The sequence below is a fragment of the Hyla sarda genome, chromosome 4, assembly GCF_029499605.1.
Source record: "Hyla sarda isolate aHylSar1 chromosome 4, aHylSar1.hap1, whole genome shotgun sequence".
Lineage (NCBI taxonomy): Eukaryota > Metazoa > Chordata > Amphibia > Anura > Hylidae > Hyla > Hyla sarda.
In genome coordinates, this window is record NC_079192.1 from 405,791,299 (window position 1) to 405,819,055 (window position 27,757).

The 27,757-nt window shown below is 40.9% G+C and overlaps 1 long non-coding RNA gene across 1 annotated transcript in view; it reads left to right on the forward strand.

Moving 5' to 3' along the window:
- The window catches only part of LOC130267560 (uncharacterized), a 63,217-nt gene extending 35,667 nt beyond the window's left edge, over positions 1-27,550 (forward strand). Inside the window, exons 2-3 of the long non-coding RNA XR_008843219.1 lie at positions 2,897-2,999; positions 27,118-27,550. This is a non-coding gene — a long non-coding RNA (uncharacterized LOC130267560). The remainder of the gene's footprint in view (positions 1-2,896; positions 3,000-27,117) is intronic.
- Positions 27,551-27,757: the final 207 nt, after the last annotated feature.

Here is a 27,757-nt window from a genome sequence, read left to right on the forward strand (position 1 = left end):
GTGCCAGAAAGTTAAACAGATTGGTAAATTGGTAAAATTCTATTAAAAAATCTTAATCCTTCCAGTACTTATTAGCTGCTGAATACTACAGAGGAAATGGTTTTCTTTTTGGAACACAGAGCTCTCTGCTGACATTCATGACCACAGTGCTCTCTGCTGACATCTCTGTCCATTTTAAGAACTGTCCAGAGTAGGAGAAAATCCCCATAGCAAACATATGCTGCTCTTGATAGTTCCTACAAGATGCCAGCAGAGAGCACTGTGATCATGATGTCAACAGAGAGCTCTGTGTTCCAAAAAGAAAAACATTTCCTCTGTAGTATACAGACCCTAAAAAGTACTGAAAAGATTAAGATTTTTTAATAGAAGTAAGTTATAAATCTGTTTAACTTTCTGGCACCAGTTGATTTAAAATAAAAAGTTTTCCACAGGAGTACCCCTTTAAGTACTCAAAAGTCATCGTGTAAGACAGTGTTCACATGGGGTGTTTATTTAGCAGTACTGCATCCAGTATCCAAAGGATAGGGGATAAGATGTCTGGTTGCAGGGGTCCCGCAGCTGGGACCCACACGATCTCCGTGCCGCACCTGGCATTCTACACACTAGGTTTAGAACACTGGGTTCCCGCGGCTGGAGATGTGATGTCACGCCACGCCACGTGATGTCACGCCACGTGGCTGATAATCACAGGCCTCCAGGGTGCTGAAGGCCTGTGATTATCAGCCACTAGGCAAGTTACCTTGTAAATATACTATTGCATCTATTTTCAATGTCAGTTTTTTTTATTGTCCCACCATCTCCTTTACCAGGAGTAACTAACTATTGATTCCCCTATTGGGTCTTTCTATTACTACTGTATTGGGCTCATTACTTCTCAGCTTGGGTCCCTTATTTTAAATAGTACTGTCCCAGTGTCCTTTGACTAAGCTAAACATTGATGCATTTGGCCTCCATCTCTCTGTTTCCCTACTGGGTCATCTTTACATGTATTTTTGTGTCCAGTAACACTGGACTATGATTACCTTTCCTGCTAAGTGGTTTTTAAGTGTATTTTAAATTTATGCGTTCTTTTTTGCATATATGTTTAATGAAATTATTCTGTACTTGATTCAAAATACGCGTCTTCTCTATTTATACACTCAAACGGTCAGAAACAGACTCCACGAGGGTGGTATGAGGGCCCAACATCCACAGGTGGGGGTTGTGCTTACAGCCCAACATCATACAGGATGTTTGGCATTTGCCAGAGAACGCCAAGATTGGCAAATTCGCCACTGGCACCCTGTGCTCTTCACAGATGAAAGCAGATTCACACTGAGCACATGTGACAGAGTCTGGAGACACCGTGGAGAAGGTTCTGCTGCCTGAAACATCCTCCAGCAGACTGGTTTGGCGGTGGGTTAGTAATGTGTGGGGTGGCATTTCTTTGGGGGGCGGCCGCACAGCCCTCCTTCTGCTTGCCAGAGGTAGCTTGACTGCCATTAGGTACCGAGATGAGATCCTCAGACCCCTTGTGAGAACATATGCTGGTGCGGTTGGTCCTGAGTTCCTCCTAATACAAGACAATGCTAGACCTCATGGGGCTGGAGTGTGTCAGCAGTTCCTGCAAGAGAAAGGCATTGATGCTATGGACTGGCCCGCCCGTTCCCCAGACCTGAATCCGATTGAGCACATCTAGGACGTCTCGCTCCATCCACCACAGACTGTCCAGGAGTTGGCGGATGCTTTAGTCCAGGTCTGGGAGGACATCCCTCAGGATGACCATCCTCCACCTCATCAGGAGCATGCCCAGGCATTGTAGGGAGGTTATACGGGCACGTGGAGGCCACACACACTACTGAGCTTCATTTTGACTTGTTTTAAGGACATTACATAAAGTTTGGATCAGCCTGTAGTGGGGTTTTCCGCTTTGATTTTGAGTGTGACTCCATATCCAGACCTCCGTGGGTTGATAAATTTGATTTCCATTGATATTTTTTGTGATTTTGTTGTCAGCACATTCAACTTTGAAAAGACAAAAATAGTTCATATGATTTATTTCATTCTTTCAGATCTAGGATGTGTTATCTTAGTGTTCCCTTTATTTTTTTGAGGAGTGTAAAAAGTACTGTGTGTCTCCTTGTCCTAACAGCTTTGAAACGTGAATTACAGCTGACAGATTCCCTTTAAGCATGCAGTAAAAGGTACATTGTGCAGCATGTGACGAGGTCCTATAAGCCTGTTATAACTGTGGATGTCTACATTACAACCTTGTGGGTAAACATTGGAAAGCCATCGATAAGCCATTAAAAATGACTCAAATATCATCCTATAACTCCTTGTACTGCAACTGAGCATGTGCGACCAGCCAGGTGAAGTTGAAATACAGGTCGTAATTTTTGGTGATAAACATCACGTTTTGGGACAGTTAGTCGTGAGTGATTATGTGGGAACCTTTACTTTCTATATATTAAAGGGGTACCCCACTGCCCTAGCATTCGAAACATTTAGATTTGAACGCTGGGTGCGGACTGCGGGGGTTGTGACGTCACATCCACGCCCCTCGTGATGTCATGGCCACCCCCCCTCAATGCAAGTCTATGGGAGGGGGCGTGGCGTCCGCCACGCCCCCTCTCATAGACTGGCATTGAGGGGCGTGCTGTGATGTCACGAGGGGCGTGGCCATGACATCACAACCCCCGCAGCTTGCACACATCGTTCAGAACTAAATGTTCCGAACGCTGGGGCAGTGGGGTACCCCTTTAAGTTGTTTCAAAAAGAAGTAAACTTTTGTTTTCCGTAATACCCCTTTAATTTTATTGTCTTTGATATTTTCAAAAAATTAAACAAAAACTAAGAATAATGGGAAATCCTTCTTTGTTTTTTCTCCCAATCTATGTGCTGCATGGCGTCCTAGGATACAGCCCGACAATCCAGGTAGCGACGCAGGTCTACGACTTACTCTTGCACATCTGTTTGCAATTGTCTAATTCGGATGCTGGATTTCCTGGGGAGTTAAGGTAACATAAAGAATTGCTCAGGGGATTAAAAGATTGTTGAGATTTTTAAATGGATTACCCTCACAGTATGTTTTCTTTCGGCTTCATGTGGTCCGCAGCGGTAAGACCAGGCCCTTCCTAAGTGCGTCTGCTTTTAGCGAGCAGACTTTTTGAGTTATTGCAGCCATTCTGAGATGGCTTTTAAATGTCAATAATTTACTTGCTTTACATCAAGTAATCACTTTTTTTAACTGGGTTTCACATGGCAGCCAATTAGGTTGAGCCGGAGCGCGGATTAGGGCATGTCACTGGAGGACATATAGTTTTAAAGCGCCATGTAGTTAATCACACTTTTCACTAGCACATAACTGCGGTTGGGGGGGTGGGGGGTGGAACGGCACTTGATAAAATCCTTGCCGTATTGTGATCTATGGAGGAGGAGAGAGGCCTGGAAGAGAATGAACATTAAAAATAACAAGCTGAATCTCCTCGAGCAAGTGCTTTCCGTCTGTAACAGAATACAGCCCCACTCGCCGTAATGCGACAATGTTTTGTACTAAAGTATGCGGTGGGATGAACAATCAACAGGCGCAGGGCTTATATGTGGGGCTGGTTTTCGTGTACTATTAGGTACAGTGGCACTTGGCAGTGATTTCGTAGGGTGTTGTTATCATGTTCAGGTTTTATTTGATGCAGTTTGTGAAGGTCACGAAGGACAGTCTTTCCTTAATACATGTCCGCCATGAATACCAGAAAAAAAATGTCCAGCAAACTGAAGAAGAAAAAGTATCTATGTTTACTGCATCAGATATCCAATGTTTCAATGCAAGAAATCTTGACATGTTTTGGGTGTTCCAGACCCTTAGGAATGCCAGGACTTAGGGCCAAGAAGTTCTGAAACGCAAGTTTTTTTGCCTTCAGTTTGTTGGACATTCCTTTCCTGGTATCTGTTGGATGAACACTGGAGGTGCTGAATAGGTGCAGATATCAGAGGTTGAAGCTGTCTTACTGTTTTTCTTTCCTTTAATATGAAAGGAGAACATAATATACCCTTCGACTGTGTCTTTAGCATCAGGAGCTCCATTTACATTTCGGAGCCTCTGTTGTAGTTTTGTCAGTATGCTGTGCTATTCTTCCTGTGAAAATGTCAGATACCACAAGAAAACCCATCCATAAGGTCTTTTGGCTCAGTTGTTATCTGTCGCTCAACAGATTTGGCACTGCCATCATGGTTTCCATTATAACAGAAGCAATGGTGGTGGTGTGAACAACCTTGAACACTAAAGATGGCCTTGGGGTGAGGATATTGTAAAGACATGAGGTTCACCCCAAGGCCATCTTTAATGTTCATGGTTGTCATTATTACACACTACGGACAGTACTGATGATATTTGTAGGAGCTACATAGATGCCTCCATAATATTTAGAAAAAGAACCAAATTCATACATCTCCTAGGTCTGGTTTACCGACGGCTTCCCCTGATTGGAGACTACGCTATGGATTGTACCATTGGATTTGTGCAGAATACAGTAGTAGACACATGGATGAGAGTTTAGGAATCTAATCCATATCCATCAAGTGTACTTTTACCCTAGGGATATCAAAGCACAATTCTGCAAGCAGGACCGCACCACTTTCTTCGCAAGGATGGATGTATGGATAAAAACTGGATTGCCTCACTTCCAGATGCAGTAGATAAGAGAAAAGCAATGCAGAATCCTCTCCAGTGCATCTTAAAATGTATTTGAATAGTATATACATGAAAACACTAACATTTGACCCATATACATAGTGTGGGTCTTTGTCCTAGGGACATGTCAAAAGTTTTTATCGGTCGGGATTTCAGTGTTTAGACCCATGACCAAACACCAAGGGTTTGGAAGAGAAGCACTTCCCCCTCTGTGTCTATGAGGTCAAGCCAGCCCCATAGACATACAACATGAGTTATTCCTGGTCACATGACACAGTGCGGGAGAGAAAATGCTATGACACCCATCAAAAGTTTTCGACTTTTCCCCTGCAAACTTGTTTTGCAAAATTTTACGACTCCTGTCACCACTTTCGGTATATCAGTGGAGAATTTTGCCATGTGGGTGCAACACCTCTGGATTTTGCCGCAGATATGTGAATTTACATCAAGATCCAAAGTGCAAAAGGGGCAAGCAGAGAGGAAAACTAGAAATTGGGATTGGGAGGAGAAGCAAGTAATAGGGCCAAGGGCAAGCCAGGAAGGAACTCAGAACCAGTGATGAATGGACAAGATGGAATCCGGGCAGACCCTGGTAACCACACAACGCTGACATCCTCAGGCAATGCTGGTTGGCATAGCCATGTGAAGCAGCCGCTGGCAGGGGTTTTATTTATACATGCTTGAACTAAGAAAGGGAATACAGTATTCCCAAATTTTCACATTATGTATCTCATTTGGTTTAATTAAATTTCTTGTGCTTTTCAAGCTGTATGGCGCGGTCCCTAATAACTATAACTAACTGTTCTCAACCAACCATCGTACGGCGGCTTCTTTCATCTATAAACATCTTCTATGCAGAAATACTACACTGGGACACATAATCCGGCGCTCTCATTTAACAGACAAGCAATTTAATTTTTAATGCTGCGCCGGGGCTGCCGGGGAGTATCCCAAAGGGGGATTCAGCTGACTTTTCTTTGCTTGGGAAAGAGTAATGCTACATAAAAATCTGATTTTCGAAGATGGGAGAGATACTTGGGTGTTGTACTCCATATGTTACAGCATTCCCAAAGTATCCGTATAAACCTTTGGGTATGAATTCAAGTCTAAGCATGTACAAAACAATAGATAACATTTATTATTACTGATTTACGACCTATCACTGACAGCATAAAGCTAGACAGGACAGGCAGAAGAGCCAACTTATCCCCAGTTGCATACACTATGTAATAATTTGACACACAAAGTAGATCAATACCTGTGTTGTACTCTACCACAACAGACAACCCCCCAAAAATTTGTAAAAAATCACTAAAATGGAAAAATAATCAATAACCTTTATTATAATGTAATACATAAAACTTGAATAAAATGTTTACAAAGGGAGATGGCAGTAACACTACACACATGAGAGAAAGTATGAACATTAGGGCAATTGGCAACTGGCATTCATAATGGTGCAATAAACATTAGCAGTAGTCTAAAGCATAGCAGCAATACAAAAATGACAGTAGAGTACCAGGATGACCTTGCAGAAACTGAACTGATAAACCCCAATGTACATTTGACTGTCACCCAGCTTCATCAGGGGAACTCAAGATATTGGAAGTCTAGAAGGATCAGCCATGTTGGATCTTAACTAAACCTTTGTTCTCAAGAAGGTAAGGTCCTATCACAGGAATCTTGCAGCAGCTCTTACTCCTCTCCCCTTAAAGAACACATGCACACAAGACCAAGACGAGTATGCATGTGTATTGAGGGTTTTGGAGAGATAGTTGTTGGCACACTGTCGAAAACATATGGTGGCCTTCCAACTCTACACCTGATGGCAGGTGTAATCAGAGGAGACTGGCGGAAGCTTTTTCCCCTCTCCCTATTGAGAACATACTGTATGTGTGCCAGGTACACACAAGGCCAAGTCGAGCGTGCATGTGTATTGAGAGAAACAGAACACATACCTATTGGTGCATGTCATTTGGCACAATTTGAGCCATTATTCTGGCGCATTTTGCTTAGGAAAGTGTACATGGGTTGGATTTGCTGTGGATTACGATGCAGATTTTTGAAAATCTGTGAATTTTCCTGCAATTTGCGCTAGAAGGATTTTTTTATATTTAGAATTCATTCACTTTTTGACTTCACTGTTACACAATTTTCCTTTTTGTAGTTTGGATACCATATAGTGGCACATAGATCTGTATTTTGTATTTTGCAGCAAGGCGTGAGTGCTTTATGGCAGATGAAATAAAGAGGAGATAACAGACAGAAAAATGTATATAAACTTCTCTAGGAAGTAATAGAATGTGGCCCCTTCCCAGTGGCCAGGTTGTTACAGGATATATTCATTCAGACCCTAATCTGTATTTATATTTAAAAGTTTTGTTATCCTCTTGATTTTGGCCTTTAGCAATACCATACAGCATTCATGATATCAATGATGATCCGATGACTCGGTTGGTCCTGTCCCAGGCTACACAACACCCGAAACACTTGACGCCAACCCACCATTTTCCTCTACTACAGAGCCCCCAAGCCAGTCCTTAAGGCTCACCAACATCCTCTACTACAGTGGTCACCAACCCAGTCTGCAAGGTCCACCAACATCTTCTACTACAGAGGTCACCAACCCAGTCCTCAAGGCCCACCAACATCTACTACAAAGGTTACCAACCCAGTCCTCAAAGTCCACCAACATCTTCTACTACAAAGGTTACCAACCCAGTCCTCAAGGCCCACCAACATTTTCTACTACAGAGGTCCCAATTCAGTCTGCAAGGTCCATCAACATCCTCTACTACAGAAGTCCACAACCCAGTCGTCGAGGACCACCAACATCCTCTACTACAGAGGTCCCAACTCAGTCCTCAAGTCCTACCAACATCCTCTACTACAGAGGTCCCAACCAAGTCCTCAAGGCCCACCAGTAGTCCAGGACTGGGTTGGGGCCTCTGTAGTACAGAATGTTGTTGGAACTTGAGGAATGGGTCTAGGACCACTTCTCTACCACACTCAGACAATGTATTATACTTGGAACTCCCAATAGTGAATTTAAATGGGGTTTTCCATAGGTGGACATCATTCTTTCAAAATAACCCCCCCCCCTTTGTGATTCCAGTTACCATGTAGTACTCCAGCAAGTGCTGTTCCTTTAAATACCTTTTTATGTCTAGGTGAAGAACCTTTCTATAGCCTCTATTCCATATTCCCTCGAAGGTCCTAAACCACTTAAACTATTGAACAAAGAATCCTAGTTGGGAATATCACTTGTTTAATGTGATAAGAAGTTATGTAAACATTCAATATAACTGTTTTCTATGTATATATCCTTGTTGTATATGTTTCCTGTATGTCTCCCCGCACGTGGACTCTCACGAAGAATATTAGTGTTATTGGACCCTAGGGCAGCAGGTTAGCTGCAGTCCATTAGAATACCTTCAAAGGTTTATATAGCAAGTGTCTCTCTTCTATAAGCAGTCTATAAGCCCCGGAGACTGCTTTATTTCAGGGGTGTTGTTGTTTTAAACTTTGTGTTGCTTATGGGACTATAAAGCAACAGATTGTGATGGAGAAAGACGTGAACTCTTGAGCTTGTTATTGTAGGCATATATTTCTGCCTATAATACTTCACCATCAATGGCTTTCATGCTACATAAACTTTATGGATTGCACAGACTCTGGTTCGTTTAATACGTCCATCACGCTGTCTCTCTCGAGGTCCACAAATTCGCTATCATGACGTCGAACCCGCCCCTATTATAACACCAGACTTTCCCATCACTCTGTGGCTTAATCCCCCTGAGACTTAGGAATGTTGAAAATAACCGTGTAGGAGTCGCCCCTCGAAATGCGCTGAAGGTCAAGGAGTGAGAAATATTAATGATGAAAGAAATGGTGATTATGTCAGGTCTCTGGCTCATTTATTATATACTCGCCTCAGTTCATTCTGGCCCATCGTGTTATGTATGTGTGAAAACCAATCTCAACGCCTTAAAATGGCTCCATCGTGAAATCACTGCTGCAAAATTCCTCCCCTGGAACTAAAGTTGCCGTGTACTGCAAGTTAACCCTTTTTAGGCTGGGTTCACACCACCTTTTTGCAATACAGTTCCCATACACATTTTAAATTTGAAAACCGTACGGAGCCGTATTGAAAACCGCATGCATTGACTCTCCATTGAAAACCGCATGCATTGACTCTCCATTGAAAACCGCATGCATTGACTCTCCATTGAAAACCGCATGCATTGACTCTCCATTGAAAACCGTATGCATTGACTCGCCATTGAAAACCGTATGCCAAACGATGTATCCGGTTGTGTCCGTTTTGCATCCTGTACGGTTTTGTCAGTTTTTTCCAGTTCCCAAAACCGTAGCCTACCATGGTTTTTGGTATGGGTGAAAAACCGTATTGAAACCGTATATGTTTTTTTAAAACATGGGAGTCAATGGGAACCATACAGAACCGTATGTGCGGACGATTCCATCTGGTTTGACTTAGTACAGTTTTTTTTCTTGGAATTTCAATCAAACAAGTTAAACTTTATTCATAATGGGAAGAAAAGTTAAAGGGGTATTCCAGGATTCTTATTTATTTGACTATGCCAGGTTGCAATGCGGCCGAGACCAGACTCACTAGTCAGCTGATGACAGGGAGCCTGTCTGCTTCAATGGGTGGAGCGATTGCTTGGTGGGAGAGAGATGAATCTGCAACTAACGCAACAGCTGTAGGCACCCTGATTGAAAACCACAGGTATTTTGAATGGATGCAGCTCATTTATGTTTCAATGGGTGTGGTGGCTGATGTGTGGGAGGGAGGTAAATGGAATTATGGGATTTGTAGTCAGAAAAAGAAAAATCAAACAGGAAATACCAGTTCACAAAAAGCTAGCCACAGTATTATGGTAATCTCACAACATAGCTACTTAGCCCCAAGACAAGCGCAGATCCTTCCTTCTTAAGGGGTGGATAACCCCTTTAAAAACGTATACATTTTTTTCTTAAAAAACGCATGCAACCGGACATCATTTTTCAAACCGTTTATATGGTTTTCAACAGTATATAGATTAAAATTTGTACACACGTTTTGATACAGTTAAGTCAGGTTTTGAGGAATCCGTTATTTTAGCAAAAACCTGATACAGGAACTGTATTACAAAAACATGGTGTGAACCCAGCCTTACTGACATAGTCATGGCTTGTGGTGCAAGGTCACATCATCAACTTAATTCAATAAAAAGAAAATAAGGATATTAGTTTCATACCATGCCCAATGGCTCAGCTGCACTCCAACGGGCATTGCAGCTCTCCCTGATGACTTTGCCCACTTGCTAGACAACCAGACACTTCCTCTTCTCCTCCTAGTTAGAACCACGGTGCTCCTGTCTGTGTTACACAGTACCGTCCTTTCACCTAGGTAACAGGCCCCAGATGAGGTCAGAGTCTGCAACCTATTTAATGGGGCTCTATTGTGCATTGCCTGGTTACTAAACTGGTTGTTCAGCGATAAAACAATGATCTAAAAGGCTTTAAGGTGCAATAGCTGTCAGACAAATGTTTGTTTAACCAACAGCTATCTCTCCGATTCCTCCATACACATAATTATTTGGCTTATGTGTTCTGAATGGAAATAAGGGGTTTAGGCCACAGTCAGATACCTCTGGCGGTAGATAATCTCTCCAAGGACAAGTGGGTTGGGTAGTTGAACTCTAACATGTCGGGAACCTCTCCCCCTTCTGCCCTCCATTCACATTACATGAAATCGGAGCATTTGGGTGATTTCTTCCTACTATGTTTTTGGTTTCCTTAGGCTTTCTTAATAAAAAAAAAAAAAGAGATACTTACCAGCCATGTCCCCTGATACTGCTGTCATGTTCCCGATCCCCTCTGATCATCACTTCCTGCTTTTGTCTTGTCACCGCTACAGCTGAGAGTTGACTAAGTGTGCACTTCCTGTGTGTTGAAACCAAAGCACGAAGCACTGATCAATAGTGCCCAGGCTGCAGGGGGGGATTAGGCTGGTGAGTAACCTTGTATGTTTAAGCCCTATTTTTTGTTTTATAATCACTGTACAACCCCTTTAATGTGCATACTTAAGGTACTGTACATGACTTCTTGGCTCCTGTTCTTGTCATTTGCTTGTCATCCAGCTTCTGATCTTAGCTTTGTTCCTGACCATGCTCCTGCATTGTAATTGCTCCAGACTAGACTAGGCCTGAAGCATATTGACTGCTACCCTTGGTATGATCCTTTGCTCCATTCTTGTCTACCCTACTACTGTCTTAACAGTACTGCTGCCAAGTTTTTACTCTTTAGGGTACTAGGGTTTACTTAAAAGTAATTTGTCACCAGATTTTAACTTATATAACTGGTGGTAACAAGTTATTTGGGGTAAAATAAGGTTTCTAACCAGGTCTTGATAGCCTCCATGCCCCGTAAGTAGTCATCAAGGCGTGCGGCATCCTGAAGTAGTCACGGTGCTCATGCCTGCTCAAGCTTGATTGACAAGCTGGGTGCGGACAATGTCATTGCTCTCCTCTCTTTGCACACTGAAGTCTCGCACATGCCCAGAAGTAGCACTATCCCTGGTCTTAAGACTTAAGGAGAAGACCTTTGAGGGCAGACATGCCAGGGCTGTCAATCACACATAAGTAGGTGTGAATAGAGCCCAGAGCATTGTGACTACCTCAGGATGCCACAAATTTCGTCCCGGTGAGGAACAGTTTTAAAACTGTCTACACTATAATGGACAGACTGGAGGTCATTGGGATCTGGTATGAGAGCTTATTTTACCCCATATAATGTGTTGCCACCAGGTGAACAGGTTCCCTTTAACTTGGAGGTTACAGCTAGCAGGGTAGGAGGATGTGATGGCTGAAAAGAAGTAAATAGCACAATGTTTTGTGTTGGTAGTTTGGTGCGGTGGTTCTCAAAGTCGCTTTGGAAATCTATGGTTTTGGATGTTGGAAGGGAAGGGGGCAATAAGGCTCTGGACTCTCCAATCAGTTTATATCTGGATATAATCTGCCACTCATCCTAAAAGGGAAGTCCCAGTCACCCAAGTGCGGGGGAAAGAGCTTGAGTGGTACCCAATTCAGATAATTTAGCCCTTCAAGCCAGCAAGGTGATATGAGTGTTCTGGTGGGCAGTACGAGGACAGGTTGTAGGACTTCCTTTCATCTGGGTGTAATTATTCTGAGCGTGTTATGATTATATATTATGTAAATTTGGCTTCATTTGTCCTAATTTAAAGTGGGTAATAATGTAAGTAATGGAAGGAGTCAACAACACCGTCATGTCTTTATAAGGCCATGGTGGTGATTTTCATGGAAACATAAATAATTATTGTCCTTTCTTCATTGAGTCCCTTATCTGTCTGCTCTTTTTCTCCTGACCCGCAGCTACTCTTGTAAGTAAGCCATGTCTGCTGTCATGGTAACAGGAGCTATTCTACCTGGTTCGTAGACAGTGCAAGAGGTGAGGAACTAGTGCTGCTTGAACTCTACACAGTACCCAGTCTAGAAGGCTGTATTTTATTTATGCCTGGTAAAGTTCACCATAGAAAAGGGCCAATTTTTAAGGATTACTAAACTTTTTCAAAAATTATTTTCATACAGTCCTTAAAATTGGGTCTCCACTTTGGATAACCTCTACTTGGTGAAAAGATATTGTGTAAAAATTCTAAGACCCCCAACAATCAGCAAAGCCTTTTAGCTTGGGTTCAATATCCTCATAGCACCTCCATAGGGGAAATGAAGGATTACACGGTGCCCGATCAAAGCCTTTTTCATAAAGAAGTGGAACTGAAACAGAGAAACACCATGGAATGATTTACACCTTTTTTTTTCCATGTATGTAACCCCCTCTTGGTTTTAATAAAAGTACTAAACAAAATGAAGACCAAATACTGGCCAAAATACTACATGTGAACCTAGTCTTCAAGGACAACTGTAGTGGAACACTTTTATATATGCCCGGGCCTCAAAAATAAACAAAATAAACATATACATACCTTCCTACGAGCCCCCGTCGGTCCGGCACAGGCCTTATGGTCTGGCAGTGCTGACATCATTCTACTTCCTGGGGACGGGGATGCCGCAGAGCCTTCGGTGTATCACAGGCCTCAGCGATGTCCCGCCCCGGCCTGTGATAGGCTGAGCCCACTGTCATGTAAGGAGCTCTGGCCGGCTTCCTACATGACAGTGGGCTCAGCCTATCACAGGCCAGGGTGTGATATCGCTGTGGCTGGTGATACGCCGACGAAGTGGAATGATGTCAGCACTACCGGACCGTGAGGCCTGTGCCGGACCAACGGGGGCTCGTAGGAAGGTATGTATATGTTTATTTTGTTTATTTTTGAGGCCCGGGCACGGGAATATATAAAAGTGTTCCACTACAGTTGTCTTTTAAGGCTGCCATACATTTTCAGGAACCATACAGTTAACCGTATAGATATCTCTCCCAAGCTCCCCATATGCATGAACGTTCTGCACTGCCGAACAATTCATGTGTTGTCTATTGAGAGGGGTAAGCCACAGCCAGACAGCTAAGACAATAGGGTTGGGCTTTAAAATGCTTATTCCTTCTCTCCACCGGCATCATCTGTAGGTGGAGATTCGGGATGCCCCCCATACACCTTAGACAGTTGGCCAAACCCGCTGTCAGTGGTGGGTTTGCCGGACTTTACTATAAGGTGTATGGGCACCATTATGCCAAAATTGGAACATTCAAGCCCCACCCTAGGACCATCTCCAAATGCAGAACTTTGGACAGGGTTTTGTAGCTAGGATCCTGGGGTTACCCTGTCAACATCTGGACTGTTGGCAGCTATATATGTGTTATTTGTGACACAATAGGGTCACCCAAGTGTCCCATACTTTTCAAAAAGTATTTGGGGGGCATGTATGGATGTTAGTGCTACTGCAATACTTTCATGCATGGTCATTCAGTTCAGTGGGCACTGTATGGCCATGTTCACACGGTGTAAAATGTGCAGAATGTCCGCACATTTGAATTATGAGGTGGTCACTAGGACTGCTCAGAAATGGACCGTCTCATAGACGGCAATGCATTTCCGAGCAAAATCTGCAAAAAAGAATAGACATGTCTATTCTTTTTGCGGACGCCGGAATCTGGATTTTTGCGCTGCTGCGGAATTGTGCATGAATTGTGCAGCAGAATCCCATTGAAATCAATGAGGATGATGAATCAGGAAAAAAACTGATTCCTGGCACGATCCTTTGATGTAATGGAGAGAGTAGTTTCCATAGATTACTATATTGGCCAATTCATCTGACGAAGGGGCTCCTATGCCCAGAAACGCGTTATGATTGGCCAATAAAGTCTTCTATGGAAACTATTCTCGCCATTATTTCTGTGGATATGTACCAGGTATCCGTTTTTTTTCCATAATTCATCATCCTCTGCATGCTGTTTGGAGTGAACTTCGAGCCGACATGGGAAGACGGCACCACCTCTTACTACTTCATGCCCATATGTAGTTGTATTTGTTAGACAACTGGGCCAGGTGACCGCATTAGAATTACCACTGAGGTTTATATACCTGTATTTTTCTTAAAAAGACGTTACTTGCCCTATGAGGAGCTCTGCCTATTTATTTTAGATTTTTTATGCATTGAAATCAATGAGACTCTGCTGTAGCGGAATGCCGGTGCGGAATATTCAGGTGGAATTCTGCACAGACATTCCACCATGTGAACATACGCTATTCTTTAAAGGGGTATTCCCATCACAGGGTTTACCTCTCGTTGCCTGATCGTTGCCTAGTCTAGGGTGGAGGGGCCTGGAACCCGCATTCTTTAAAGAGGTATTCCCATCACAGGGTTTACCTCTTCTTTACCTGATCATTGCCTAGGGTGGAAGGGCCTGGATCCCGCATCATGACGCAGGCGCACTAGCTTCCGGCCCAGCCAGGAACAAAAGAGGGGGCTCTGCGCAAGCACGACTATCGCTGCATGATGGACTGAGAAGGATATCAGGATAACTGAGGATTGTAGACAACAGGAGCAAATTGGGGGCTATTGGTGTGTAAACACTAAGATGGGAACACACTTTTACCAAATTCCTATTGCAAACCCTTTTTATTCTTAGAGGGGAAATCCGCTGCTCAGCGTTTGGAACAAACTGTTCCGAATGCTAGAACCGGCACCGGGAGCTCGTGACGTCATAGTTCCACCTCCTCCCGACGTCACGCCCGGCCCCCTCAATGCAAGTCTATGGGAGGGGGCGTGACAGATGTCACGCCCCCTCCCATAGACTTGCATTGAGGGGGCGGGGCGGACATCATGATGGGGCGGGGCTATGACATCAGGAGCTCCCGGCGCCAGCTCCAGCATTCGGAACAGTTTGTTCCAAATGCTGAGCGGCCGAGTACCCCTTTAAAGAACAAGAGGGTTAAACCATATAAAAATATAAACTTTTTTTTATCAACAGGGCAAAGTTTTTCTTTATACTTTAGATTGCCAGCTTCTAATGGTTAAAGGAAGAACCAAATATATGGCCTATCCATTGATACATGCTGGTCTATGGCTAGTGCCATAATATGGATAAATGTAGGGGTCCATAATACAGGCCAAAATTAACACTTTGTGAAATTGTCCTAAAGGTAATAATCTCTGGCAGTCTCAGCATTACTTTTATTTTATTAAATTTTTTTAAAATTATTATTATTATTTTCATACAATAAAGTGTTCTTTTACCAGTTGGCAAAGTTTGCCCGTGACAGTTTTATTGCCATGTGCTTTGCTCATTGAAATGCAAATTAGTTTCCAGCCGACACACCCTATAGCGTCTTTTTTTCCCCTTCACTTGTTGCAAAATAATTCCTTCCTTGCTTTTTTTTTTTTTAACAGTTTTGCAAGGCTGGATCCGGAGCCGGAGCCTGGCCCGTGTTCCTCTGTACAGTAGAATAGGAAGGCTTTTCAGAGCCAAAAAACTAAGTCCAGTTAACCTCTGGATACAGTACTTAGCTGTTCGAAATATCTGACCTGGAAGTGAAACGGCACCTAATTGGTTGGCGCGGCTCACGGAAAAAATGTGCACACAGTTGGCCAGATCAATAGGACACGTTTGTAAAAAAAAAAAAAAAAAAAAAAAAAAAAAAAAAAAAAAAAGCCGAAAGGAGTCTGTGAGAAGGAGAACCACCAATAGATGGCAGCAAGGCAGTAAACAAGCAAACCAAGAGCGGGATACATACTGATATCTCACTGTATACAGCCTGCATGATTCCGGATGGAACCTGCTAAATTTTCCATTGTAATTATCAAATGAAAAAAATTATTTACAGATAAATTGTAAAAATAATCAAAGATTCTGGATTGTTGTTTTATGAGTTTATTTTTACATTTGCAAAATTCTTATTCAGCTGCCATATTGCAGAGTGTACGATAGGGACATAGTAAGTCAGAGGTATACATCCCCAACGTGTATCCCCAACAGTATGTATGCCATACGTGTTCACATAGCATGATGTGAACAGGGCCTTAAATTAAGTTTGTATGTTTTATTTGTGTTGATGTTATTGGTGTCTTGTATGTGTGTTTTTTGCTGCATTTTTTTGTTTAAAAAAAAATGGATACAAAAACAGCAAACAAATGCAGCTATAATACCAAGTGGAAGTCAAGCCTGATGAAGCAGTGATTCAACACTGCGAAACACATTGCATGATGGGAAATAAATAAGTTTGATCTACAGTGTAAAGGTCTCGTCACCTACTACAGGTTTGAGGAATCCATTTTAGAGTGGAAACATAGGCAGATTTATGTTATGTTATGACGGACCAGACGGAGAGTAAGGAGCTCTCGAAACGCGTTGTCTAAATGTAATAAATCTTTATTGTTTTACTGTATTCTTTTCCGATGTTTCGGGTATAGACATAGGATTTTCAATTACAGTCCGGAGCGACATCCTGTGATATCCACCTACTTGTTAGGGCTCCCGAGGATCTTCTGGTCTCCTGAGGTTTTCCCACAGCCTGCTTAGAGACTGTTCCATCTTGGACAGTATGGGTGTCAATGAACAAGAGGACTAAAGCCCCTCTACTTTCTCATCTCCCTAGATGTTTGCTGAGTATTTTGGCCCTGTGATCCGCCCGTCTCTACCCCTATAGATCCCACAACCCTCTCCTATCACAGACTGTAATGTATTGTTGTTCGACTTTGTTTCTTTTATAATGATCGATGGAGCGGAATGTTAGCGTAGCATGTTGTATAGCTTAGGGATCCTGTGCTGTATATTATACTGTCATGCTATGTATGATTGTAATGCTGTATGCTCGCTGACATTTTGCCCTTCAATTGGTGGTTCTGTTGAGGTTTCAGTCACTTGATGAGGAATGATTAATGCAGCATGTTGTATTAATCATTCCATCAAAATGGCGGAAACCTTGATGTTACTCTGGCCAGTCCCGTACATTATATATACATCATATGGCAGATTTAGCATAATGGAAAACATGTTGCCAGTGTGAACTGAACCTAACTGACCAGAAGCAAACGTTTAAAGTATAATACCATTACTTAAAGCAGTGTTTCCCATCCAGTGTGCCTCCAGTTAATGCAAAACTACAACTCCCATCATGCCCAGCACAGCTGAAGGCCCCCTCTTTGGGAAGCACTGGCTTAGAGAATGAGTCTTGGTCACCATGGTCCATATTTGAGACTGTTTAGCCTTTTGTGTATGTAATATTTTTCTTCTTTTAGTACATTTGACATTTTTTTTTACTTTATCTGTATGTTACATTGTTTGTATTTTTGTATATTCCAAATATTTAGTCTTTTTGTATATTTGACATTTTTCTTTTTGAGTATTTCAGATTTTTCACCTTTTTGTATATTTGATTTTTTTTTCCCTTTTTCTATGTTTCTATGCCTTTTTCTATGATTCTATGTAGTTGGCACTTTTCATTTTTGTATATTCAAGATTTTTCGTCTTTTTATATATTTTAGATAGTTTGTCTTTTAATACATCTGACATTGTTTGTCTTTTTGTACATTCAAGATTTTACGTCTTTTTAAAATGTTTTGCCTTTTTTTATATGTTACATTCTTAGTTTTTTTGGATATTTGAAATTTTTGTCTTTTTGTATATTCAAGATTTTTCGTATTTTCATCTTTTTGAAAGTTTTTGCCTTTTCTATATGTTACATTGTTAATTTTTTGTATAGTTGCCATTTTTTGTCTTTTTGTATTGTCATGATTTTTGTTTTTTTGTATATTTGCCATTGTTTGATTTTTGTATATTTGAGAATTTCTGTCTTTTTGTATATTTGATGTTTTGTCTTTTCGTATATTTCACATTTTCTGTCTTTTTTGTAAATTTGAGATGTTTCGTCTTTTTGTATATTTGACATTTCTCGTTATTATTTAACATATTTAGGCTATTCCATATTTTTGTATATTTCAGACTGTTTGTCTTTTTATATGTTTAACATTGTTCATCTTTTTGTATATTTGGGATTTTTCATATTTTTATATACTTCTCATTGTTAGTCTTTTGGAATATTGAAGATTTTTACCCTTTTTTGCATATTTGAGATTGTTTGTCTTTTTGTATTTTTCAAATTTTTCTTTGTATATTTGACATTGTCCATCTTTTAATATATTTGATATTGTTCATCTTTTTATATATTAGGCTGCTTTCACACTATAAAATGTATCCGTTTTAAAGATCTGTTCAATGTTCCGTTATAAAAACCCTGAAAATCGTCCATTAAACGGCCGTTAGAAAATCCTTTTTTAGTCTATGGGATTTTTACATTATCTGTTTTAACCAGTTATAGCCCGTTATTAATAACGGACGTTATTTTGTGAAGGGAGAATGAATGGTAGAAATAGTGCATGCACTATTTCTCCCGTTACTATCTTCCGTCACAAAATAACGTCTGTTATTAATAACTTGCTATAACGCGTTAAAACGGATAATGTAAAAATCCTATAGACTATAATGGGATTTTCTAACTGCCGTATGGGATTTTGTAACGGCCGTTTAATGGGCGATTTTCAGGGTTTTTATATCGGAACATTGAACGGATCATTAAAACGGAAACATTTTCTAGTGTGAAAGCAGCCCAAGAGATTTTTTTTTTGTTTATTTCAGAGGTTTCTTCTTTTTACATATTTGAGTTTTGTTATCTTTTTATATATCTCCCATTGTTTGTCTTTTTGTATATTGGAGCTTTTTCACCTTTTTTTTATACATTTGACATTGTTTACATTTTTGTATATTTGAGATTTTTATTCTTTTTGTATATTTTAGATATTTCATCTTTTTTATCCACTGTAGATTCTCCTTCTGTTGTGTTGCTTTGTTTTGTTGTCTACCACTTTAAATGTTGTGATCGAAACTGAAATTCTGCTTTTCTACTAACTGTGTTGCACAATGTAATGGTGTCACTCGGGGTTTTAGAGGCTGTGGTTTGTATTCCTGACGGGTGTTTATGTCTCATGACCACAGTAATTAGAAGACGTTCCCTGGATTAGTTCTAATGGTTAAGTGCAACAATTTGCATAAAGTGGATCCACATCTTGTTGAAGACGTGTAAGGATAAAAGAAATAGGTGAATGACTTTGGGTAGTACTTGGCTTATGATAAGCCTTTTTATATTGCTCCAATGCATTTAAACTGAAATAACTTTTTGTATAGTCTTGATTAAAAGATTTTTATGTATACAGCACCTATGCAGACCTACAGTCATGGCCGTAAATGTTGGCACCCCTGAAATTTTTCAAGAAAATAAAGTATTTCTCACAGAAAAGGATTGCAGTAACACATGTTTTGCTATACACATGTTTTTCCCTTTGTGTGTATTGGAACTAAAGCAAAAACGGGAGGATAAAAAGCAAATTGGACATAATATCACACCAAACTCCAAAAATGGTCTGGACAAAATTATTGGCACCAATAACTTAATATTTGTTTGCACACCCTTTGGAAAAAAATAACTGAAATCAGTCGCTTCCTATAACCATCAATAAGTTTCTTACACCTCTCAGCCGGAATGTTGGACCACTCTTCCTTTGCAAACTCCAGGTCTCTCTTATTGGAAGGGGGTATTTTCCCAACAACAATTTTAAGATCTCTCCACAGGTGTTCAATGGGATTTAGATCTAGACTCATTGCTGGCCACTTCAAAACTCTCCAGCACTTTGTTGCTATCCATTTCCGGGTGCTTTTTGATTTATGTTTGGGGTTATTGTCCTGCTGGAAGACCCAAGATCTCAAACCCAGCTTTCTGACACTGGGCTGTACAGTGTGACCCAAAATCCATTGGTAATCCTCAGATTTCATGATGCCTTGCACACATTCAGGGCACCCAGTGCCAGAGGCAGCAAAACAACCCAAAGCATCATTGAACCTCCACCATATTTCACTGTAGGTACTGTGTTCCTTTCTTTGTAGGCCTCAATCCGTTTTCAGTAAACAGTAGAATGATGTGCTTTACCAAAAAAGCTCTATCTTTGGTCTCATCTGTCAACAAGACGTTTTCCCAGAAGGATTTTGGCTTACTCAAGTTCATTTTGGCAAAATGTAGTCTTGTTTTTTTTATGTCCCTGTCTTTACAGTGGGGTCCTCCTGGGTCTCCTGCCATAGTGTTTCATTTCATTTAAATGTCGACGGATAGTTTGCGTTGACACTGATGCTCCCTGAGCCTGCAGGACAACTTGAATATCTTTGGAACTTGTTTGGGGCTGCTTATCCACCATCAGGACTATCCTGCGTTGACACCTTTCATCAATTTTTCTCTTCCGTCCATGCCCAGGGAGATTATCTACTGTTGCGTACTGTGGACAAAGGCAAATCTAAATCTCTGGAGATGGACTTATAACCTTGAAATTGTGGATATTTTTCCTCAATTTCAGTTCTCAAGTCCTCAAACAGTTCTCTTCTCCTCTTTCTGTTGTCCATGCTAAGTGTGGCACACAGATACACAATGCAAAGACCAAGTGAACTTCTCTACTTTTTATCTGACTTCAGGTGGATTTTTATATTGCTTAAACCTGTTACTTGCCCTAGGTAAGTTTAAAGGAGCATCACATGCTTGAAACAATCTTATTTTTCCACAATTTTGAAAGAGTGCCAATAATTTTGTCCAGCCCGTTTTTGGAGTTTGGTGTGACATTATGTCCAATTTGCTTTTTTTCCTCCCTTTTTTGGTTTAGTTCCAATACACACAAAGGGAAAAAACATGTGTATAGCCAAACATGTGTTACTGCAATGCTTTTCTGGGAAAAATACTAAATTTTTTGTTGAAAAATGTCAGAGGCGCTAACATTTATGGCCATGACTGTATGTGTTTCCATGGTAACAGACTAAAAACAAATTCTCTGTAGTCTAAAGCTATAGTTAGTTGATACTCCTCTTTTACTCTTTTGTACTGCAGATATTTTGGAAGGTAGGTTGCCTATTATGGTTTACAACTATTTTTCACAATTCTCACCTACACATGCATACTCAGCTCTTCTGAGAAGGTATGTGTCCTCAATGAGTAAAAAAAAAAAAGCTGCAGCCAAATACCAAAAGCAGCTGCTTTTCTCTGGCGGCAATGGTTTATCTCCTGGAAATTTATCAACATTTGTCGCAGATAGTTGGGAGGTCCCCATAAACATTAAATAGTTGGTCCATCCCACCGATATTGGTTGGTTTGGCCAACTTTCATCTAATGTGTGTGAAGGCCTTTGGTTTATGAAGTAGTAGTAGGAAGGCCTTCAAAACTGTGACACATGTATTGGAGAGTTGAATACTTAATAGCTCTATCATTAAAGGGGTTGTCTAGGAAGCAAATAAAGTATTACCTTTCCTCACTCCCTGGTGGCTCACTTTTTACTTCATGCCAACACAGCACTATAACTTCCTCTCCAATTGAAAAGGGAAGGCTATGTGGGTGGAGCTGTTATCATTTTGCAACCTCTACATGCGGGTGAAACCATGCATTCATGCAGACAACTCCTCAATGGGCAATATATATTAAACCTATATCTACCACATTGAGATAATGACACTCTCATATCAGTTTGTCAAGGCAGCTATAAGAAGTATATTATAAATATATATATATATATATATATATATATATATATATATATATATATTAAATCTATCATTTAGATACATATTTTTAGGATTCAGGTAAATCATGATTCAAATTGCCAAGTAAATTGTTAAAGGGGTACTCCGGTGAAAAACTTTTTTATTTATTTATTTATTTTTTTTTTAATCAACTGGTGCCAGAAAGTTAAACAGATTTGTAAATTACTTCTATTAAAAAATCTTAATCCTTCCTGTACTTATTAGCTGCTGAATACCACAGTGGAAATTCTTTTCCGTTTGAAACACAGAGCTGTCTGCTGACATCACGAGCACAGTGCTCTCTGTTGACATCTCTGTCCATTTTAGGAACTGTCCAGAGTAAAAGGAAATCCCCATAGCAAACATATGCTGTTCTGGACAGTTCCTAAAATAGACAGAGATGTCAGCAGAGAGCACTGTGCTCATGATGTCAGCAGACAGCTCTGTGTTTCAAAAATAAAAGAATTTCTGCTGTAGTATTCAGCAGCTAATAAGTATAGGAAGGATTAAGATTTTTTTAATAGAAGTCTTTTACAAATCTGTTTAACTTTCTGCCACCAGTTGATTTAAAAAAAAAAAAAAAAGTTTTTCACCAGATTACCCCTTTAAGTAAAATGACATAAGTTGAACAATCTCTTTTTATTATAAAAGTTAGAAAGCCCCCCTCCCCTCCAAAAACAAAGGTTATTACAAGGTATTCCCCTTATGGGACCCTTATCAATCAATTGAGGGGGACCTTGAAACAAGTGTTTATTTCTCTTACAGCTCACCCAGTGGAAAAATGAAGTATGACATTGTGCCTACAGAAATGAAGTGCATGGTCATGCCAAGTCCTCCAGAGAGAGATAGGCCTTATGTTTACACTCTTTGAACAATTAAACACCTCTCTTAAGTTGGATAGCCCCAAGGAAGTATTTTAAAATATATTTCCTAAGTTTGGTAACATATTTAAAGAGTCCCCATGATCTTGATACATTTATATGATAACATTTATAATCCTCCCAGTTCACTCCCCCCCCCCCATCATGATGAACCTTCACCTGTCTTTATTTTTATTTTATTTTTTCATTTTCTACCTTGATATTGTTCTGTATTTTGTGCTCAGTCAGCTCCACAGATTGGGAAGGGGCATTCCTTAGCAGGTGTAACATCATCTGAGGCCCTGCTGGGGAGAACTTCCTCCCTCATTCTGCTACACAGCACAGAGCAGTTCAGTGTGAGATTGGGTGTGATTGGCTGATACCACACACATCCCTCTCAGTTCTGTGCATTGAACTCTACTGTACACTCTATACGTACACTCTATACACTCTGCTTAACTGAGGTCCCACCTGCACCTGACTTTTGTCACTGGCAGGCTAGTGCAGGAGACAATCTGCAACCAGGGCTGTAGGCAGGACCAGAAGAAGGACCCCTGATGGCCAAACTTTTAGGGGTTAATTTAACATGTGAAGTTACAAAATTTTATTAAGATGTATCTTAGAAAGGTAATTCAAATAGGATTATTTATAACATTAATTTTATTACTAATGACAGGTACCATGTATCAATGTCTACGGGGCTACCTCCCTTGACCCTCTAGTTGGGTTCATTTATGTATGGGTACAACAAGAAAAGTAAAAAAAACAAATTTTGAATTTGAAAGTGTATGTCTAAAAGTTACTGTGTAAAGAATTGGTCAGAAGATTGCGAGAAAGACTAATTATGAATAAAAAGGTGTTGGGAGGAGAAAAAAACAGAACTTTTCATTCAGGATATGTCGTCATTGCTTATAGTTGTAAATTACATATGGCCTTATGGACAGTGAGTATCATGCACTTGCTTAGCCACACAGGAAATTACATCACAACTACTACCCTCATGGCTTCCCGCCAAGTCCCCGGTTTTTCCTATGCCCCTCTTAGCAACAGAAGAATATACGACAAATTTCTGGAATATATATCATCTTCGGCTCCGCTTCTGCACTTGCAACTTCCCAGAGACAAGAGCCATTTTGTGTGAGCTTTACAGCTCCAAGGTGATGCCTGATTTTTCCATGCGGCTTGCAGAAAACACGAACTGACATGGTTTTTACATGTTCATGAATGGGCCTTCTTTATATAAGATGTTTCCACACAAGCACTCGCTAGAGCGAAAAAAAAAAAGAAAAAGAAAACAACTTTAGAAGTCGTGTCTGCTGTGTAGTGTTTCCAATTGATGTGTCAGCAGGTCCTTTTATTTAGAGCCAGCCTAATTGGTTAAAATGGCTATACATGGTTAAATTAAGACACCGAAAACTCACATGCGAGCAGTATATTACCTTGTTTGTCAGGAGGGCTTCGGTTTTCTCGGCATTTCCTATTTACGTGTATTGTCCTCAAGGACACTGTGTGCTTCCTCAAAATTATGCCCGAATATCGGTTCATAAAAAATAAAACTGTGAACCCGGGAGCAGAACTGGCAGTTTCTGACATTGTGAGCAGAATTTCAATCAGCAAAAGTTGCTCAAAATAGAAGAATTAGCAGATGGCAAGAAAGGTTCAAGAAAGAAGATGTATGTAAAACCTTATAAATGGTTAATATTATTTATGGCGCTCCCCTCTTTAGTCAGCTCATAGGGAATTACAATACAGTGGTTGATGGAAACATTAAAGGGGTACTCTGTTGCTCAGCATTTGGAACAAACTGTTCTGAATGCTGGAGCTGGCACCGGGAGCGTGTGATGTCACGCCCCGCCCCCTCAATGTAAGTCTATGGGAGGGGGTGTGACGACTATGTCGATGTTGTTCCAAAACCTTAGCGGTGGAGTACCCCTTTAAGATGCCTGGAACCCAAACTTCCAATGTAGCCTATAACCTGACTTCTATTTATTTGTCTATAGACTTCCGAACGCTGGAGCCGGCGTCGGGAGTTTGTGACGTCATAGCCCCGCCCCATCAATGCAAGTCTATGGGAGGGGGCGTGATGGCTGTTTGTTCCAAGCACTAAGCAGCGGAGTACCCCTTTAACCCCTTAAGGACTCAGCCCATTTGGACCTTAAGGACTCAGACAATTTTATTTTTACGCTTTCGTTTTTTCCTCCTCCCCTTCAAAAAATCATAACTCTTTTATATTTTCATCCACAGACTAGTATGAGGGCTTGTTTTTTGCGCGATCAGTTGTCCGTTGTAATGCCATCACTCACTTTACCATAAAATGTATGGCGCAACCAAAAAATTACTATTTGTGTGGGGAAATTAAAAAGAAAACAGCAATTTTGAAAATTTTGGAAGGTTTTGCTTTCATGCCGTACAATTTATGGTAAAAATGACCATATTCTCTGGGTCAATACGATTAAAATGATACCCATGATTATACACTTTTCTATTACTGTTGCGCTTAAAAAAAATCGCAAACTTTTTAACCAAATTAGTACGTTTAAAATCCCCCTATTTTGAAGACCTATAACTTTTTCATTTTTCCGTATAAGCGGTGGTATGAGGGCTCATTTTTTGAGCCGTGATCTATACTTTTTTTATTAATACCATATTTGCTTATACAAAACTTTTATTACATTTTTGATTAGATTTTTGATTTTTTTAAATAAAATGTTATAAAAAAGCATCTATTTTGGACTTTTCTTTTTTTTTTTTACACTTTTTGGGGGTAAAATAGGGAAAATGGGACAATTTACGTTTTTATTGGGGGAGGGGGTTTTTCAAATTTTTTTTACTTTATTTTTTTACTTTTATTTTTACACTTTTATAGTCCACATAGGGGACTATTTATGCCAACCATTCGATTGCTAATCCTGTTCAGTGCTATGTATAGGACACAGCACTGATCAGGGTTATCGGTCATCTTCTGCTCTGGTCTGCGGGAAGGCAGATCAGAGCAGAAGACTCCCGGAAGACAGCGGAGGCAGGTGAGGGGACCTCCGTCTGCCATGCAGGATGATCGGATTGCCGCGGCAGCGCTGCGGGCGATCCGATCATTCTGTTAAGTGATCGCGATGCTGCAGATGCCGTGATCTTTATTGATCACGGCATCTGAGGGGTTAATGGCGGACATCTGCGGGATTGCGGATGTCCGCCATTGCCGGCGGGTCCCTGGCTGTGATCCACAGCCGGGACCTGCCGCGCATGATGCTGGCATCGCTCCGATGACCGCGGTTATGCTTAGGACGTAAATGTACCTCCTGGTGCGTTAAGTACCACATCACCAGGACGTACATTTGCATCCTGCGTCGTTAAGGGGTTAATGTTCAGGTACCCATACACCTTCAGTAGCTGTTGACTGAACGTTCATTTGGCTGACAGCTAGCTCTCCTGATCTCCCTATACACACTCTGAATGGACAGAGGGTAAGTAATCCAAATACCAGACACCTCACTGAAAACAAAAGGATTGAGCAGTTAGAATCTAACATGCCCAATCCCTGTTTTCCCCCACATCATATTTTGTGTGATTCTCGGGAGGCCCCTATACACATTAGACAGTTGGCCAGTCTGAATGATATCAGTGGGTTTGGACAACTTTTCTCTAATGTGTTTGGGGGGTGGTAGCAGTACACTTCTCCAACTTATAGTGGGAGAGGACCTACTGGTGAACCCCTCTTTATGATGTCTATATGCCTGAATAGGACATCTGGAAATTGACTGTCTAAGTCAAATGTTTTGATTGGTTGGGGTCTGGATTTCCATAACTTTGACAATGGGGATAAATATGCTTGATCATCACTAACATACAAAACCATCCTCACATGGTTGTTCTGGGGAAGGGGTGCCCTGCTCTGGCAATCAGTTGGGATCCCAGAGATCAGACACCCTCCTCTAGTCAATGGATCGGTGATAACTGGTATGGATTAGCCTTTTAGCTAAACACATACAAATTGAAGAAACATTTTTTGTCACACAATGGCTCAGTTTTGGCTTCGTCTTCATCAATACAACTGTATTTTCCCACTTATCATGATGTTCCTCCTAGTTTCAAAAGAATATCTGGTAAGGGGGTCATTTTGCAGCCTCGCCAACTGTAGTAATAGTTATGTTTGGCCAGCATTATACTGTAAGAAATAGAGGGATTGGGTGTGTATGGTAAAAATAAAAAATAAACTAACCAGGGAGAGGGCGTTACACAGAAAAATTGATATTGCATCATCATAGAGTGAAAATGACTGGATTTATGTGTAGGCATTGGTTGTGTCTCATCGGTGCATTTTAACCAGTTAATGTCCAAGGAGTGTAACTGTATGGCAGATTATCCAGGGCTTTTAAGTCTTTAAGTTTGAAAAGATCAGTTGTGTCTTAAAACATACCTGTCATATCACAGAAAAAAAAAATTAATGTTCATATATGTTACTTATTGGTTCATGCTGATTCTTTACATGTCTTTTTTTTATGTGTCTAGCTTCTGTTATGGCTCACAAATCTCTCCGTTCGGCTGCTCACTCATTCTGACATCCACTGCTCAGGAAGGGACCTGTTTGAGGTGCATACTAAGCCCCCCCTCACTTACCATGCATTCACTTCCTGCCAGTTCCTGCAAGAGGAAGGCATTGATGCTATGGACTGGACCACCCATTCCCCAGACCTGAATCCAATTGAGCACATCTGGGACGTCTCGCTCCATCCACCACAGACTGTCCAAGAGTTGGCAGATGTTTAAGTCCAGGTCTGGGAGGACATCCCTCTGGAGACCATCCTCCACCTCATCAAGAGCATGCCCAGGCGTTGTAGGGAGGTCATACAGGCACATGGAGGCCACACGCACTACTGAACCTCATTTTGACTTGTTTTATGGACATTACATCAAAGTAAGATCAGCCTGTAGTGTGGTTTTCCACTTTAATTTTGAGTGTGACTCCATATCCAGACCTCCATGGGTTGATAAATGTGATTTCCATTGATAATTTTTGTGTGATTTTGTTGTCAGCGCATTCAACTATGTAAAGACGAAAGTATTTCATACGATTAGTTCATTCATTCAGATCTAGGATGTGTTATTTTAGTGTTGCCTTTATTTTTTTGGAGCAGTATATATGTATATA